The sequence below is a fragment of the Pygocentrus nattereri genome, chromosome 20, assembly GCF_015220715.1.
Source record: "Pygocentrus nattereri isolate fPygNat1 chromosome 20, fPygNat1.pri, whole genome shotgun sequence".
Taxonomy (NCBI): Eukaryota; Metazoa; Chordata; class Actinopteri; order Characiformes; family Serrasalmidae; genus Pygocentrus; species Pygocentrus nattereri.
The window spans coordinates 6353654-6373208 of record NC_051230.1 but is presented as its reverse complement, the minus strand read 5'-3'; the positions used below and the strand labels follow the sequence as shown (position 1 = coordinate 6373208).

The following is a 19555-nucleotide window of genomic DNA, read 5'->3' as shown; positions in this document are numbered from 1 at the left end:
CCACTAGCTGGCCACTTTATTAGAAACACCCACCTTGTACTTCTACTCTTTGGCCACTTTATTAGAAACACCCACCTTGTACTTCTACTAGCTGGCCACTTTATTAGAAACACCTCCCTTGAACTTCCACTAGCTGGTCACTTTATTAGAAACACCTCCCTTGAACTTCCACTAGCTGGCCACTTTATTAGAAACACCTCCCTTGAACTTCCACTAGCTGGCCACTTTATTAGAAACACCTACCTTGAACTTCCACTAGCTGGCCACTTTATTAGAAACACCAACCTTGTACTTCTACTAGCTGGCCACTTTATTAGAAACACCTCCCTTGAACTTCCACTAGCTGGTCACTTTATTAGAAACACCTACCTTGAACTTCCACTAGCTGGCCACTTTATTAGAAACATCTACTTTGTAATTCCTCTCACTGGCCACTTTATTGGAAACACCTGCCTTGTAATTCCACTCTCTGGCCACTTTATTAGAAACATCTACTTTGTAATTCCTCTCACTGGCCACTTTATTAGAAACAACTACCTTGAACTTCCACTCGCTGGCCACTTTATTGAAAACACTAATCAATCCCCTGCCTGGGCAAGAACCCTACAATATACCAATAAGAGTCCTTGGACAAGACTCCTAACACTACCTTCACCTACTTGTGTAAAATCCAGTTGCTGTGGAGAAGAGCGTCTGCCACATTAGATAAATGTACATGTTTATGTATACTACAAATTCATGACTGAGAACAGTCAACACACACTTTACTGTGAATCACTGAGGAAACGTAGGTGGACATACTGGTCGGGCCTAAAACATAGGCTGCTTATTTGATGTATGAAAACAGTTGCATTTTAAAGCATAAGAATAAAATATATGTGTGAAATGCACATATTGACAGTGTAGTGTCTCTTACACTATTACCTTTGGTCTTAAATTGGTGCCAAATGGGTGTTTTTGGGATGATACCATGGAAGTCCAAACTAGGATCTGTAAACAACCTGTCATTCAATGAGATGTGCAAGTATGCAGGGCTTAATTGACCAAATGTTAATTGATAGTGTGTATGTATGTGTGTGTGTGTGTGTGTGTGTGTGTGTGTGTGTGTGTGTGTGTAGTAGTATAATTAGCAATGAGAATAATTACTTTATAATTATGAAGTGGCCATAAATTAATTGCATGAAATGAGAAGATTAATTAACAGATAATTAATGGGATTATTACTGTGTGTAATTACTGGCAGTTAGTTCACAGCTAATGAGTAATAAAGTTGTGAACTTAAGACAAACTTAGCTACCAGTTAACAGCCTAGTCAATGGTTAATCACTAAGCAGTTAATTAATATATAAGTAATGAGTATTAAATTACATATTAGCGTATCGCTGCTGTCGAAAGTTTTTGACATCATTTTTCAGCTGTTGACATAATTTCCAAGGACCTGTTGCCCTTTACATTGTGTGTAAATTTCATGATGAATACACCAAAAGAAATGGCCCAAAATGAAAAGACGTCTGGTTCCATTGACTTACATTAAACGTACAGTGTGTTTTTCTTTCTCCCGTAAAGTTCCCATTTTGGAGATATGAGGTCTTGTTCTGAGAACAGCGATATATGTATCAGTTAATATGTGACCCTTAATGTAAGGTGTTACCATGAGATGCACCAGACTCTCTTACACTAGCCAAAAGTCTGGCTTATGTGATTACAGTTAATACGATTCCAGTTTTCAATATATAACATTTTTCTTTTAATTAGAATTTAATTAGGAGTAGCTGAATCAGCGCTACAGATCCCCAGGAATAGCTAACAGGGGGAAAGAGAAATGTGTTGTAGTCAGGATGTTGTTATCTGAAAGCTTTTGTTGATGATGTAGTAAATGCTGGCCTGCAGACTTTGGTGGGTGGTGGCCCCCAACTGAAAGAAGAGCTGCACAGTTTTATTCCTTTTCTAAGCTCAGTTGTTAGAAAAATATCAAGCGCAGCATGTTGCACATGATAACATGTTGCCTTTTAAGAATAAAAACATCTTCCTCTCTCGTCTCTAAACAGCCCCAGGCACATATGGGCCTCATAGCGGGTTTGTGTGAGAAACAGGACATGGGGACTTTGGAGAAGGCTTTTCTGAATATCTCTGCACTGCCAGACATTCTTTCATCCTCTAACTGCAGATTTTTACCATCATCTGTCGTACATAATGGTTTGACATTGTACAGACAACATAAAGCCTGAAAGAGAGCGAGAGAGCAAGAGAGAGAGAGAGAGAGAGAGAGAGAGAGAGAGAGAGAGAGAGTAGAAACAAGAGGTTTTTCCAGGTAAATGATACAGAAATGCTTCTCTGTGCTTTTGCTCTGAAAGGCATGTAGAGCAGCACTCTTCAGCACAATCACATCTGCACATCAAATAACACTTTCAAGTGGTCTTGAACCACATAGATGGTTTTCGACATCAGATGAAATCAGATATAACAAAATTTTCAGCGGAACAAGCTGAGATTAATGGTGGATAATCAAATTACACAGCACAAACTGCTAAAATGCAAACAATTTATTGCTGGCATGAAAGAGGTGGGAGGGAAAAGCAAGGTGAGCCAATGAAAATGCTTAGTTTTTTGGGCAAATCACACTTACTCACCCGCTTGGTGGTTAGCTACAACCCTGGGGATGGGGAGGAGGGTATCAAAGCTCACAGAACTCCTGCAGATGATAAACACTAATAAACACAGACAGGCAAGTAAACACTTTCTGCTTTTAACAGCAACCTATTCTGCTAAAAAGTGACATAAACTGGTTTCACAGGCTTGCAGCACTTCAGCCCGTATAGACCATAATGGAACTGCCAAACATCATGTAAGTGAATATGTAATTGTTTCCCAGAAGCAGATGAACCATCATCGTCTTCTAGAGATGGAGGGAATCCTCCAGCATTGTGTAAATGGTTTCGTCTGTGACTGAGCACTCTGGGATGTTGGTGAAAAACAGGCTAACCCTGCGACTCTGCCTGCTGCAGTAGTCCTACCAATTTGTGTTACGCTCTGCTCTGTATGTTGTTGCTGTTTTGTCTGTGGTGGCATGGTGGTGCGGTGGGTAGCGCAGTAAGAAGGGGTTCAATTCCCCGGCCGGGTGACCAGGATCCTCTCTGTGTGGAGTTTGCATGTTCTCCCCATGTCTGCATGGGTTTCCTCCCACAGTCCAAAGACATGCAGTCAGGCCAATTGGACATGCTAAATTGCCCCTAGGTGTGAATGTGTGTGTCTGTCTGTCTGTCTCTCTGCCCTGCGATGGACTGGCAACCTGTCCAGGGTGTATCCTGCCTTCCGCCCAATGACAGCTGGGATAGGCTCCAGCTTCTCTCGTGACCCAGAAGGAGAAGCGGGTTAGAAAATGTGTATATGTGTGTATTGTCTGTGCCTCTGTTCTGTCTTCCCAGTTGCAGCCTCATTCCATGATCCAGTCCATGTTTTTAACTCAAAACCTTCCACACTTCAGCCCGTGCTCCAGTTTAGGTCTGGATATGATGTCAAAAGGCAGGAAGAATAGAAAAGGCCTCCTCAGCTCCACCAACAGCTGCTCATGTGTGCTTGTTTGTTTGCCTGTTTGATTCATCTTTGACTGTTTGGCCTTTGACTGCTTTGTTTGGCCTCGATTTAGACTAGCCCATTGAAACCTGTTAGCTGGTTGCATACGCTGTATATAGATTCACTATATGTAGATACAAATAGCTTCACCAGGTGTAGGTTAGGCTGCCATTTTGTTTGGGTTTGGGGTTTTGTCTGTGTTTTGTGTCATTAATTAATTAATTAATTAATTAATGAATTAGGGAATTAGATAAGCTGATTGTCCTATGCTTGTTATTTTGTTTTGGTTGAGGCTATTTAGTATCTATCTTGGAGTTAGTGTGGGCTCAAACTAGAATTAGAATTAGGCAAGTGTGCTCACTGCCCCCTAGTGTGTGTGTGTTCACTAGTGTGTATGTGGTGTTTCACTTCACGGATGGGTTAAATGCAGAGGTGAAATTTCCCCGTTGTGGGAATAACAAGGGTCTCTAAAAAAAAAAAAAAAAGAAATTAGACCTCTGCATTTAACCCATCCGTGCATGCACACTAGTGAACACACACACTAGGGGGCAGTAAGCACACTTGCCCGGAGCGGTGGGCAGCCCTATCCATGGTGCCCGGGGTGCGATTGGGGTTAGGTGTCTTGCTCAAGGGCACTTCAGTCAGGGACTGTCAGCCAATGGGATCAAACTGGCAACCTTACAGTCACAGGGCTGATTCCCTAACCTCCAGCCCATGACTGCCCCCTAGTGATTGCACTGTACAGTTGTATAACACACTTTCAGGGACAGCGGAGTAACTACGTAGTGCACTACTTACAATTTTTTGTAACTAACAGCTGTAACCGGTACAGTTTTCTGAAATGTAGGGAGTAGCTGTAGCACCTACACATTTTTGTGCAGCTTTAATGAAAATTTTCACTACACAATTTTGCTATAGGCTACAGAACGCAGTCGTTATCTGGGCTGGTTGCGAATGTGCAGTCCTGACTGAGCTGCGGAGCGTTCCAGCAAACAGTCAGGTGCTGATCACACCTTGCTAGTGGGCTTAGCTCAGGGGTCGGCAGTAGAAATGTTAAGAGGAGCCGTTTGGTCCTTTCAACAAGACTGAAACCACCTTGGGAGCCACAACATTTTATGGCTGTAAGTATGTGCTGATGTCCTAGTACAGTCTAACGATATAATATAAACGAAAAGGCAGACTCACTTTGCTCTGCTTAACTGTCAGGACAGCCACTTTCCTCAGCCAGGAAACTTTCCCACAAAAGTAGCACAGTTTCTTGTCAAATGTCTCTCAACATTTGACTTGTTGTGAGGCTGAAGTCACTTCTCATTCACTAGCTTCATGTTTGAATTGTTCCATTCCACCTTAAATGGTGCCCGAGGCTCCAGATTGTACTGCTGTGCCATTTGAGCAGCTGGTGAACTGGAAGCTGATTTCAGCCTTGCAACTTAGTGTTTGACAGTTTCCTGTTGCAGATTAAATGTTTCAGGGAATCAGCTGGAGTGATTATAAACTCAGATAAGTCCATTCATCTCCAAATTATGTTCATCTTGAATCTTTCTCAAGATGTCATTTCATTAACTCTGAGCTAGGCAAGTCTGTCTGCGTTGCTGTGTGACCAGCAGTCTAGACGTCAGTCTTCATCATTGAAGGTTGGTGAATTAGCAGTTCTACATTAACTCCAGTGTTTAAGACCATTTATTGTGAAGACTATGGTAGAACTGTGTGTTATTCGATTTTATAGCAAAGGATGATTGTTATTTTACCTAAAAATCTAGTGCTGCTGTGGAGCTGGAACAGGGCAGTAAAAGAGCCACAAGTTGCTGACGCCTGCCTTAGCTAAAGCAAGAAAAAAGCATTTTCCTAATAGACTATTACTAACAGTACTGCGCAGAGCCAACGTCACTAATATGAATTTTAAAGTGTTGCTGGCGTTTAAAGGACTCTGAATGTCATGTCTGTAAATATCTTGCTGAAATGTTTAAATTGGAGCTGTTTTATTTCAACAGTTGACCCTGCTTTGCACAAAAGTGTTTGGTTTGTATTCGATTATTTTTGTTACGGAAACCCCGGAATGTTTGACTAAGTAAACGCAAAGTCAAAGTTTTTTTTGGACACCTTTGTTGTGTAAGTTCGACTGTTGGATACACTTAAACTGACTTTTTGGTGATCTTTTTGTATATTTGCAGTTTTTCAAACATACACTATATTTCCAAAAGTTTTCACTCACCCATCCAAATCATTGAATTCAGGTGTCCCAATCACTGCCAAGGCCACAGGTGTATAAAGCCGAGCCCCTAGGCCTGCAGACTGCTTCTACAGACATTAGTGAAAGAATGGGTCGCTCTCAGGAGCTCAGAGAATTCCAGCGTGGTACCGTGATCGGACGCCACCTGTGCAACAAGTCCATGAAATTTCCTCACTACTAAATATTCCACAGTCAACTGTCAGTGGGATTATAGCAAAGTGGAAGTGATTGGGAATGACAGCAACTCAGCCATGAAGTGGTCAGCCACGTAAAATGACAGAGCGGGGTCAGCGGATGTTGAGGCGCATAGTGTGCAGAGGTCACCAACTTTCTGAACAGCATAGAGAGCTTCATGGAATGGGTTTCCATGGCCAAGCAGCTGCATCCAAGCCTTACATCACCAAGCGCAATGCAAAGCGTGGAATGCAGTGGTGTAAAGCGTCGCCACTGGACTCTAGAGCAGTGGAGACGTGTTCTCTGGAGTGACCAATCACGCTTCTCCGTCTGGCAATCTGATTGGTGAGTCTGGGTTTGGCGGTTGCCAGGAGACTGTACTTGTCTGACTGCATTGTGCCAAGTGTAAAGTTTGGTGGAGGGGGGATCATGGTGTGGGGTTGTTTTTCAGGAACTGGGCTCGGCCCCTTAGTTCCAGTGAAAGGAACTCTTAAAGCTTCAGCACCAAGAGATTTTGGACAATTTCATGCTCCCAACTTTGTGGGAACAGTTTGGGGACGGCCCCTTCCTGTTCCAGCATGACTGAGCACCAGTGCACAAAGCAGGTCCATAAAGACACGGATGAGTGACTTTGGTATGGAAGATCTTGACTGGCCAACCCGATAGAACACCTTTGGGATGAATTAGAGCGGAGACTGTGAGCCAGGCCTTCTCGTCCAACATCAGTGTCTGACCTCACAAATGCGCTTCTGGAAGAACGGTCAAATATTCCCATAAACACACTCCTAACCCTTGTGGAAAGCCTTCCCAGAAGAGTCGAAGCTGTTATAGCTGCAAAGGGTGTGCCAACATCATATTAAATCCTATGGATTAAGAATGGGATGTCAATCAAGTTCATATGCGTGTGAAGGCAGATGAGCGAATACTTTGGCACATGACTGAATGCAGTGTATTCTTCACAGTTGGGCTTATTTGGTTTGTCAGGTGGAGATTCACAAATATTCTGACAATCACACTTTGAAAGTAATTAAAAAGTAACACATTACTTTTCAAAAAGTCTAGAAAAGTAGCTACAAAGTAGCTAGCTACAATTTTTTCAGGACCTATGCACTTTGAAGTTGCAGTTAAGAAACATTTGCCATTTGTGGCTCATTGTTACACTCACAAAGCACACATTTCACCCCAGACCATTCCTTAACGGCCTGACCCTACACCAGGTCATAACATCTGACAAGCATTTAACCCAGTATGTTAAAATGGAAATGCCACATGTGAAATATAAGTGACTTTACACTATAAGACATGAAGCAGAAATGGGTTTTGTAAGCGTGTGTATGAAATATGCCCAAAGTGAACAGTTGCCATTAGTTTCAGGGATCTGGGTGGTTGCTAAGGGATAAATGACATAGTAACTGCATGAACTGTAATATGATGAAAGCTTGCTGTTCTTTATAATTGCCTCTCATTCACGTCTGTGCACCCTGTTGGCACGTCTAACTCTGCAGCTCTTGGTTCTTCCAGTAGTCTTATCCACTGCTAGGCAAGAGAGTAAGATCCTAATGCACCAAATACATACAGTTAATACAAAGCAGCTGTTTAAAAAATTATATGAATAAATAAGTGAAATATTTAGACATAGACACGTATAACTATATGACGGATATTCAGACTCAGGTCACAAATTTGATCTCTTAAGACTCAACTTTGATTTGAGCACTTTTAGTGTTGTAATTTAACTTCTAATCTAAATTTTAAATCAATGTTTAATTTCTGCTATTAAAGTATGTTGTTTTTAGTCATGTTTTGACCATGTTTTAATTCATATTCTGCTACATCTCTTTAAATTTTAATTTAAATTATATAACTTGCCATGCAAGTTGATTGGCTGAGAAGTGTTCTAGGTTTTTCCACAAACACTGTATCACGCCGCTGAGACGCCGCTGCTAAGCAACGACTTTGATAGCTGCAGGAGACGCTCAAGCCATTTGAACGTTTTTTACTTTTTACTTTGCCACAAACAGAAAACGGACACTTTTAAGATCACAATTGACCGACAGCCGATTTGGTCAACCTCTGAAGATGAGACGACACTAAATTCCCAAACTGACGTCACCACTGAGCAGCTTTTCAGTCACAGTCGCTAACATATTACTAGAATCCCACATGGACTTCATGTGGTTACAAGTAAATAAACTATTTTTTTGTAACCCAAAAGAATGCATTAATTGAAAGAATTATTCATTTAAAATATTTATTTAGGTTGAGGAAAACTACTTAATGTACTTGTTAGCACGTTTTTTTTGTTTTTTTTTTTTCTAGTTGAATTAATCTCTTCAACTCCTTGAAACCATCAGTGGTTCCAAAACGCACTTCGTCATGTTCTTCATAAAGTTCATATTCCATAAGCTCCATTCAGAAGCTGGGCGTCGTGTGAGGCTGTAGCTCTTCTCTCCAGTCTAATAGACGGTGACGTCATTTTAAACCCTTATAATAAAAGAAGCTGAACTTTGTTTTTCTACTGAAAGTCGACCCGTTTTTCCCCAAATCTGGGCTCTAAACTATAAACAGACGGTGTCTCTTCAGTGATCTGCTCTGGAAACATTACTTTTAGAAAATAACACAAAGAGCGTCGGAGATTTTTGGCTTTCAGCAGTAAATTGTAAACATAGAGCGATGTGTCTGATCATAAAACACATTTTCTGTTAATTTGAGGGACTTTTACAAAACAAATAAATAAATAAATAAAATATGAATGTACATTTATTTCATGCAGTTACTGAATAATTGGCCGTAAGATGTGCCAAAAGTCAGAAGCGCAAGGAAAATTTCAAAAGCAAAAAATAAAAAATAAAAAATCAACTAGTGGAAAAAAATGAAAGACTAGCAAATTGAGCAGCGCATTTATATCAAAATGAGCGAAAAAGAGGAGTAATCTTTTTAAAAAGTTAAGTTAGATTTAATTGTCATTTTATATTTGAAGCGTATCTCTGCTGTCGGAATAAAACCTCATCAAAATCTCCATTTTTGACGTTTTTCAGTTTTTGACATAATTGGAAAATGCCTGTTGTCCTTTACATTGTGTGTGAATTTCATGATGAATGGACCAAAGGAAATGGCCCAAATTGACTTGGTAAAAACTCTGGTTCAATTGACTTAAGTTAAAAGTACAGTAGCCTTTTTCTGTCACGTGTAAAGTTACTATTTTGGAGATATGAGGATTTCCAACAATAATGATATGTTGGATATTTTTATAGGTAACATCCATCCATCCATCCATTTTCTAAGCCGCTTCTCCGTCAGGGTCGCGGGGGGATGCTGGAGCCTATCCGAGCAGTCTTCGGGCGAAAGGCAGGATACACCCTGGACAGGTCGCCAGTCCATCACAGGGCAGACAGACAGACACAGACAGTCATTCACACCCAGGGGCAATTCAGCATGTCCAATTGGCCTGAATGCATGTCTTTGGACTGTGGGAGGAAACCGGAGAACCCGGAGGAAACCCACGCAGACACGGGGAGAACATGCAAACTCCACACAGAGAGGACCCTGATCACCCGGCCGGGGAATCGAACCTAGGCCCTCCTCGCTGTGAGGCGACAGCGCTACCCACCACACCACCGTTACCTTTATAGGTAACATTTTGCTTGAAATTTTGTTTGAAATTTCTGGCACAAAATGAACTGCATAATGCCTGAGCTGAAGGACTAACACTGATCGTCATAATTCACCATTTCTTCTGATGTTGCTGGCCAGTTTGCAGACACAACATGCCAATTGCAAATAAATAGAAAACATAGTCTAACAAGTATAATAATTTAGGAAGGGTTAAGCTGAGTGTCCTAAAGAGGAAGCTATTCTCTCAATTCCTACCCAAGTTTTTTCTTAAGGTCAGATCTGATTAGGATGCAGTCCCTCAAAGGATGTGCAGCGTACTGAAACACGTTTTTATCATCTCTCTCCCACACAATGACCGTGAGAGAAAGGCCATGCAGAGAGACAGAGAGAGTCTCCCTGAGCCTCTGTCAGACTGCAGATTCACGGCCAGTTCATTTGGGGAATTCAGGTGAGAGCAGTGGACAGGGCAGTTTGGGCTGACTCCTCTTTTCTGTTTTTTTAGGCTGACTGCTCTCGTTATTTCCCTGCACAGTGGAGCTGTGTGGTCCTGAGGGAGAGGCTGAAGGCTGAACAAGGCATGTGGGCTTACGCTGCTCAGAGAGAACAGAATCTACATAGCCAATTACACCAAGAGCTACAACACAAGGCTTACAGTGCAGATAGTGCACACTCAATAAATATTGATCCTGTGAACTCCTCTCACTCTCTCTCACTCTCTCTCTCTCTCTCTCTCTCTCTCTCTCTCTCTCTCTCTTTCCCTCTCTCTCTCCCTCTCTCTCTCTCCCCTTCATTCTTTCCTCCCCCTCTCTATCTATCTCTCTATCTATCTCTCTTTCATTCTTTCCTTTTCTCTCCCCCTCTGTCTCTATCTCTTTCCCTCTCCCCCCGCTCTCTGCCCACCCCCTCTCTCTCTTTATCTCTCTCTCATTCATTCTTTCCTTCCCCCTCTCTGTCTATCTCTCTCTCTTTTATTGTTTCCTTTTCTTTTCCCCCCTCTCTCTGTATCTCTCTTTTTGTCTCTCTCTCCCCTTCATTCTTGCCTCCCCCTCTCTATCTATCTCTCTATCTATCTCTCTTTCATTCTTTCCTTTTCTCTCCCCCTCTGTCTTTATCTCTTTCCCTCTCCCCCTCTCTGCCCACCCCCTCTCTCTCTTTATCTCTCTCTCATTCATTCTTTCCTTCCCCCTCTCTGTCTATCTCTCTCTCTTTTATTGTTTCCTTTTCTTTTCCCCCCTCTCTCTGTATCTCTCTTTTTGTCTCTCTCTCTCCTTCATTCTTTCCTTCCCCCTCTCTATCTCTCTTCCCCCCCCCTCTCTCTCTCTCTCATTCTTTCCTTTTCTCACTCTCTCTCATTGTCTGCCTTTCTTTTTCCCTCACTAGTTCCTCCTATAACCCCCCCTTCTCTTTCTCTCCCTTCCCTCCTTTTTTTGCTCTTTCTTTTTTCCCTCTCTTCTTCGGCTCGCTCTCAGTTATTCTCTTTTCCTTTTTTCTTTGTCTGTCTCTATACTCTCACTCCTTTCTCTCTCTACTCATTCTCTCTATCCTTCTCTCTGCCTTTCTTTCTTTCTTTCACTATCTCTCACTATTTTCTTCTATTGTCCCTCTCTCTCTCACTTTTCTCTTCTTCTAATTTCCCTCTCTCTCTCTCTCTCTCTCTCTCTCTCTCTCTCTCTCTCTCTCTCTCTCTCAAACACCTGAGGTCTGAGTGCTGATGTCCCAACAAGAGGGTAAAATGAGTAAGTTTTGGCTTTATTCCGCATTTCATTACTGTTTATTATTGTTGTTGTTGTTGTTGTTACTTCTTAAGGTATGACTTTTGAGAGGTGCTCCTTCAGATTTGCAGTTGGGAAAGATCTCAGTGGTTTTACATTTAATATGTTCAGTTATTATAAAGCAAGAAAGAAAACACTGTCAGCTGTTAAAAACGTTTTAAAAAGCTCGGCATCCCCGAACCTTTGCTGGGCAGGGTGTGTGCTGTGTTTGTGTAAGGTGTGGGAGTTTTAGGTGGTTAAAGCCTCAATATTGAAGTCCTGGATTTGACTCCTAACATATGCCTCAGTGACAGAGAGCTGCGCTAAGAGCTAGAGCTAACATAACTTGTGTCCTGCACTAAGTTTAACTGAAGCACCAGTAAAAACTGACAGTACTCTGAACAACACAAACTCACACAAGCCCAAAGTTATAAATATAATCCAGAAACAATCCACACAGTCCATGGAACTAAAAACAAGGCTGACTTTACACTAGAGGTCTGCACTCCTGTGGAGTCCTGTGGGACCCGCCACAATATCTTGCAGTGCAGGAGTTATTCTCAGTGTTGCTTGAGGAAGCGAGTGGGAAACTAACCCACTGCAGGTGGGAATGGGACAATAAAGCGTGCATGAAGAGAAATGCATGCAAATGAATGAATAGTACAATAAAGTAGAATAGGCAATAAATCATATATATATTAACAATATAAAGTGATAAGGAATTCAAATGAAGTAAGTTATTCTAAAGACTTGCGAAGCAACTGATCACATGAACAACATGCAAATTCCACCTGCCCAGCAAAAAAAAAAATTTCTGTGGTGTATTTCCTACTTTGGCTTTTCGTGAAGTTACTTCACAGTGAGTCTGATGACCATGACTGCCATGTTATTTCAGCAGAAGATAATGTATTCATGAATAGACTAAGTCAGATCTTGGATGTCAACATCTTAGCACCACTTGGAATACCGTAGCAATGACTGAGAAACATCTTAGCAACCACCTGGGATACCACAGCAATGACTCAGAAACGTTTTAGTACTACCTGGGATACCATAGTAATGATTTAGAAATATCTTAGAACCACTTGGAATACCATAGCAATGACTGAGAAACATCTTAGCAACCACTTGGAATACCATAGCAATGACTAAGAAACATCTTAGCAACCACTTGGAATACCATAGCAATGACTGAGAAACATCTTAGCAACCACTTGGAATACCGTGTCAATGACTTAGAAACATCTTAGCAACCACTTGGAATACCATAGCAATGACTAAGAAACATCTTAGCAACCACTTGGAATACCATAGCAATGACTGAGAAACATCTTAGCAACCACTTGGAATACCGTGTCAATGACTTAGAAACATCTTAGCAACCACTTGGAATACCATAGCAATGACTAAGAAACATCTTAGCAACCACTTGGAATACCATAGCAATGACTGATAAACATCTTAGCAACCACTTGGAATATTGTAGCAATGGCTGGGAAACATCTTAGCAACCACTTGGAATACCGTAGCAATGATTAAAAAACATCTAGGCAAACACTTGGAATTACATAGCAATGACTTAAAACATCTTAGCAACCACTTGGAATTCTATTGCAATGACATAAAACATCTTAGCACCACCTGGGATACCATAGCAATGACTTAAAACATCTTAGCAACCACTTGGAATACCGTAGCAATGACTTGGAAACATTTTAGCAACCACTTGGAATACCATAGCGATGACTTAGAAAGCACCGGGGATAACATAGCAACATCTTAGTAACCACCTGGGATAACGTTTTGCTTGCAAACTGCAACCTGTGAAACCGGGACTAAGAAGAGAAGATCAGTAAAAGGAAGACAGTACATTGGCTTTGTCAAGTCAACATAATTACTGTCTTACACTTGTATGTGTACAGAAAGTGGCCTGCACTGCAAATGCTGGTCAGTCTGGACAACAATATCTCCCACAGTTCTCAAGTTAGCCTGACGTTCACAGGACAAGTCTAATGTGTACATAGTACAACAAGAAATAAAGACGACAACAGCCTCCTTTGTTATTCCACTCATTTTCTACCACAGAAAGCACAGCAACGTTGAGTGGTGCGCTGTTCAAGTGTGTTCCGATCTCCATCTGCGTTCGGAGAAAGGGAGATTGCCTTTTTTATTCTTTTCTCTCAGCACAAAAGGTTTCAAGAGAGGCAGCCTTGATTCAGGATACAACGTGCTGACCTGGATGACCACAAAAAACACTTTATGCTGTAACGTTTTCATTTCAAATGGTTTGCAGATGCGTCATTTTCAATAACAGGAAGTGTAAGAAGTTGGTGTGATCCATAAAACATATTTAAAATGCAGTATCATGAAGTAGATGCTGGATGATCATTCAATAACGTTTTTCAGTCAGTAAACAATCATTCAAATCGAAAAAAGAGGCCTGATATGTATTTGTTTGCTTATTTTTGGACCTTATGTTAAATGTACAGCCGCTCATTGGTCACTTACAACTCCGCCTATCTTATGGATCTTTTATATGCACTATATTTCCAAAAGTATCTGCTCATCTGCCTTCACACGTGTTTGAACTAGAGTGATTTCCCATTCTTAATCCATAGGGATTAATATGATGTCGGCCCACCCTTTGCAGCTATAGCAGCTTCAGCTCTTCTCGGAAGGCTTTCCACAAGGTTTAGGAGTGTTTATGGGAATTTTTGGCCGTTCTTCAAGAAGCACATTTGTGAGGTCAGACACTGGTGTTGGATGAGAAGGCCTGGCTCACAGTCTCCACTCTAATTCATCCCAAAGGTGTTCTATCGGGTTGAGGTCAGGACTCTGTGCAGGCCAGTCAAGTTCTTCCACAACAAACTCGCTCATCCATGTCTTTATGGACCTGCTTTGTGCACTGGTGTGCAGACATGTTGGAACAGGAAGGAGCCGTCCCCAAACTGTTCCCACAAAGTTGCGAGCATGAAATTGTCCAAAATCTCTTGGTGCTGAAGTCCAGTGGCGGCGCTTTGCACCACTGCATTCCACGCTTTGCACTGCGCTTGGTGATGTAAGGCTTGGATGCAGCTGCTCGGCCATGGAAACCCATTCCATGAAGCTCTCTACGCTGTTCTTGAGCTGATCTGAAGGCCACATGAAGTTTGGAGGTCTGTAGCGATTGACTCTGCAGAAAGTCGGTGACCTCTGTGCACTATGCCCCTCAGCATCCGCTGACCCCGCTCTGTCATTTTACCTGACCGACCACTTCGTGGCTGAGTTGCTGTCGTTCCCAATCGCTTCCACTTTGTCATAATACCACTGAGAGTTGACTGTGGAATATTTAGTAGTGAGGAAATTTCACGACTGGACTTGTTCCACAGGTGGTGTCCGATCACGGCACCACTCTAGAATTCACTGAGCTCCTGAGAGTGACCCATTCTTTCACTAATGTCTGTAGAAGCAGTCTGCAGGCTGTCACGATCGGCCCCTCCCAGTCCTGTCCATGTGCTTTTTATTTACTTTTTCATCCATGTGCGTTTGTTTTGAATTCCTAGTCCAGCCCCTTGTTTTGGTTACTCCGCCCCTGATTGTCTCCACCTGTGTTTCCACCTGTCCCTCATTTACCCTTGTGTATTTAAGCCCTGTGTGTTCCCCTGTCTGGTTACTGGTCTTTGTTTGAATTGTTTGAACTGTTTGGATGTTTGATCGTGTTGATTGTTTATTGTGTGTTTCTGGTTTGTCTGTCATGTCTGCCCCCCATTCAATCCGTGTTGGCTTAACGAACCTGGGCTGTCTAGACTATGACCCTGGATTTGCCCTGAATAAATGTCTCATCTTCACATATGCATCCGCCTCCTCGCTCCCCGGCATTACACAGGCCTAGGGGCTTGGTATCAAACACCTGGGGCCATTACTTCTCTTAAATTTAAATTTTATTTTTTGTTTGAGAGGTGTTTTGAGAAGGTGGGCATTGTATGAGGCTGTAAATGTCCTTTTTCCAGTCAAATAGAAAATGATGTCATTTTAAACCCTTACAATAAAAAAAAATTTTTGTACTGAAAGTCGACCCATTTTTACACAAATCTGGACTATAAACTATAAACAGATGGCGTCTCTTCAGTGATCTTCTCTGTGAAAATTATTTTTATTTAAAAAAATCGTCAAAGATTTCTGGCAGTAAATTGTAATCACATCATAAAACACATTTTTTAAAAATTTACATTTATTTAATGCAGTTATTGAATAATTTGGTCATGTAAATTCAGATGGAATAACCAAAATATACCCGGGTGAAAAGAAGCAAACATTTTACACCAAACATGTCTTGGCTAATCAACTACATTTGAGGCCCTTCATGGAAGGCCCCTAAAAGTTCTGCGACTTCTTATGTATATACTTGTTTTATTTCAGAAAGTTTGTGCCGATATTCGCAAGAATGGGGTGTGAAAAACAAATGTGCAAATTTCTGAAGTACCTGCCATTGGATCCTATAGTGAGAATGGCAAACCGCCCTAATCTGTGGATCTTAATTAAGAGTGTGTTCATGGGAACATCTTTGCATAGCACAAATTGATGAGGAGGTGGCAAAGTGGGAAAAAAAAAGAAAAACTTGTCAGTGTCTGTCCTCTTATGAAGCAGCAGCAAGCTAATTAACTTTTAAAAATTGTCTGTTTGAGGATTCACACTTGGAGCAATAGCTGATAGCGAGAAACAATTTCTTTTTGTCGTACTCTCTCACTGTAAATTATGTCTTGTGCGATCTTCTTGCATCAAGTCAATACATCAGCATTTCTCATTTTGACTTTTAAGAATGTAATAAGATCATTTGACTTATTTTTGGACACTATGTGTATCCAGACAGTCCTTCTAATTAGTGAATTCAGCTATATCTCCATTCCAAAAAAGTTGGATTAAACCCTATATTTAATTCAAACTAGTACAAAGATGATAAAATTGTTGAAACTGAGAAATTTTATTGCTTTTGACAATTTATGCCCATTTTGAATTTGATGCCAGCAACACGTTTCAAAAAAGTTGGGACAGGGGCATGTTTACCACTGTGTTGCCTATTCTAGTTTTAAAAATTAAATGGTTTTCTTTTCTTGCTTGATAAAGAATTTCAGCTGCTCAACAGTTCGAGGTCTCCCCTTGGCATATTTTTCATATCATAAGGCACTAAGTTTTAAATGGGGAAGAGGTCTGGACTGCAGGCGGGGCCAGTATAGCACCCAGACTGTTTTACCACAAAGCCATACTGTTGTAATCCATGCAGAATGTGGTCTGGTATAGTCTTGGCAGCATATATTGCTCCAAAACCTGTATATATATATATATCATTCAGCATCAATGGTGCCTTCACAGATGTGGAAGTCACCTATGCCATGTGCACTAATGCACCTCCATAGTATCACGGATGCTGGCTTTTGAAATGTATGCTGATAACAAACTGGAATTTTCAAATATATTTTCTTTGGGCCACATTTTCCTACCTCACCTCAGTCCATTTAAAATGAGTTTGGGCCCAGAGAATGCAGCAGCGTTTCTGTGTATATATGGTCTTTTCTTTGTATGTTAGAATTTTAACTTGTATTTGTGGATTCAGCTACTAACTGTGTTCACAGACAGTGTTTTATTTGCAAGTGCCCCTCAGCCCATGCAGTGGAAATCAAGTCAAGTCAAGTCACAAGGCTTTTATTGTCATTAGCTCAGTCCTTATGAGTTTAAAAACTAGATTGCTTGAGGAATAAAGCTGTTGCAGAGTCTGGCGGTGGTGGCACGGATGCTCCGGTACCTTCTGCCAGATGGCAGCAGAGAAACAAGTCCGTGTGAGGGATGGATGGGGTCGTCCACAATGCTAGTGGCTTTCCAGATACAACGTGTGGTGTAGATGTCCATGATGAAGGGGAAAGAGACCCCAGTGATCTTCTCAGCTGTCCTCACTATAGGCTGTAGGGTCTTGCGGTCTGAGGCGGTGCAATTCCCAAACCAAACGATGATGCAGCTGCTCAGGATGCTCTCCACAGTCCCCCTGTAGAACATGGTGAGGATGGGAGGGGGGAGATGAGCCTTCTTCAGTAGAGGCACTGCTGGGCTCTCTTGGCTATGGAGTTGGTGTTGTGGGACCAGGTGAGGTTCTTTGTGATGTGGACACTGAGGAACTTGGTGCTCCTGATGATTTGTTCAGTGGGGGTGGTCACCTCACAGTCTTTGGAAGTCCATAACCACCTCCTTAGTTTTATCTACATTCAGAGAAAGGTTGTTGGCTCCGCACCAGTCCACCACACCTCCTCTCTGTATGCTGACTCATCATTCTTGCTGACCAGACCCACCACAGTCGTGTCATCAGTGAACTTGATGATGTGGTTTGAGCTGTACTTTGCAGTACAGTCGTGAGTCAGCAGAGTAAACAGCAGTGGACTGAGCACACAGCCCTGAGGGGCACCGGTGCTCAGTGTGGTGGCGCTGGAGATGTTATTACCTATCCTGACTAACTGAGGTCTCTCAGTCAGGAAATCCAGGATCTGGTTACAGAGGGAGGCATTCAGGCCCAGCAGGCTTAGTTTTCCAATCAGCTGCTGAGGAATGATGGTGTTGAATGCTGAACTGAAGTCTATGAACAGCAATCTGACATAAGTGTCTTTATTGTCCAGGTGGGTGAGAGCCAGGTGGAGAGTGGTGGAGATGGCTGAATTACTGCGCTGTCTGTTTTAATCCAATGCACCCTGAGGGCCTAAAGATCACAGCCAGCCAATATTGGTTTTCATTGGCCTTGTCCCTTGCATACAGAGATTTATCCAGATTTTCAGAATCTTTCAATGATATTATATAGGGTAGATGATTAAATCCAGAAGTTATTTTACATTGAGAAATATTCTTCTTGAATTGATGCACTGTTTGCATGCAGTCTTTCATACAGTGGTGAACCCCTAAGTTTTTATACCCAATCAATATGGTATTATACCCAATACCAGAATGTTGCCAATTAACCTAATTAGTCGTGAGATGTTCCAACAGGTGGGTTTCTTTTACACATTACACGACTTTACCAGTCTTTTGTTGCCCTGTCCCAACTTTTTTGAAATGTGTTGCCTTGCATCATATTCAAAATAGGTGTGTATTTTTCAGAAAACAGTCAAATGTCTCAGTATCAACTTTTGCCAAGCACAGGCTAGATGGTTATAAAGGCCCAGCATCAGGCTGTGGAGCAGTAGGAGTGATGAAACTCCTCCAGTACTTTTGGTAGGCGTGGAGTTTGTGATCCATAACCAATTATCCAACATCAGTACCTGTCCTCGTTAATGCTCTTGTGGCTGAATGCAATCAAATCTTCACAGCAATGTTCAACACCTGGTGTAAAGTCTTCGCAGAAGAGTAGAGGTTGTTACTGCAGCAAAGGAGGACAAATTCTATTGATTTCAGAAGTAATGCAGGTTTATTTAAACATTTGCACATACAGAGTTTCCCGGATCTTGTTTAAGTAGATCAAGTCTAAGCGAAGATTAAAAGATGATCCGTGTTGATTCTCCATCAGCACTGCAATTTCATTCAAAACTACACTTTTAGCGTGATGCTACAGAAGAATCACTTCAGCTTCCATAACTGTTTTTGTGAATGAGATGCATGAGTATGAAGGCAACATTTGAAGTTATTATCCTTCACATTACGTAAACTGATATGCACTCAGCAGCCACTTTATTAGGTGCACCTTGCTAGTAGAAGGCTGGACCCCCTTTTGCCTTCAGAACTGTCTTAATTCTTCGTGGCAGACTTTCAACAAGGTGTTGGAAACGTTCCTCAGAGATTTTGGTTGGTTATTTGAGTTCCTGTTGCCTTTCTATCATCTGGAACCAGTCTGCCCATTCTCCTCTGACCTCTCACATCAACAGGGCATTTTCGTCCATACAACTGACTGCTCACTTGATATCTCCTCTTTTTTGGACCGTTCTCTGTAAACCCTAGAGATGGTTGTGCGTGAAAATCCCAGTAGATCAGCAGTTTCTGAAATACTCAGACCAGCCCGTCTGGCACCAACAACCACGCCACGTTCAAAGCCACTTAAATCTCCTTTCTTCCCCGTTCTGATGCTCGGTCTGCACTTCAGCAAGTTGTCTTGACCATCTCTACATGCCTAAATGCAGTGAGTTGCGGCCGTGTGATTGGCTGATTAACTATTTGGGTTAACAAGCAATTGAACCTATTGTACCTAATAAAGTGGCCGGTGAGT

General features: G+C 41.8%; 1 long non-coding RNA gene across 1 annotated transcript in view; it reads left to right on the top strand.

Annotated features, from left to right (window-relative positions):
* The first annotated feature begins 11277 nt into the window (after window positions 1-11277).
* Window positions 11278-19555, top strand: part of LOC119261752 — a 49087-nt gene continuing 40809 nt past the window's right edge. Inside the window, exon 1 of the long non-coding RNA XR_005129173.1 lies at window positions 11278-11328. This is a non-coding gene — a long non-coding RNA (uncharacterized LOC119261752). The remainder of the gene's footprint in view (window positions 11329-19555) is intronic.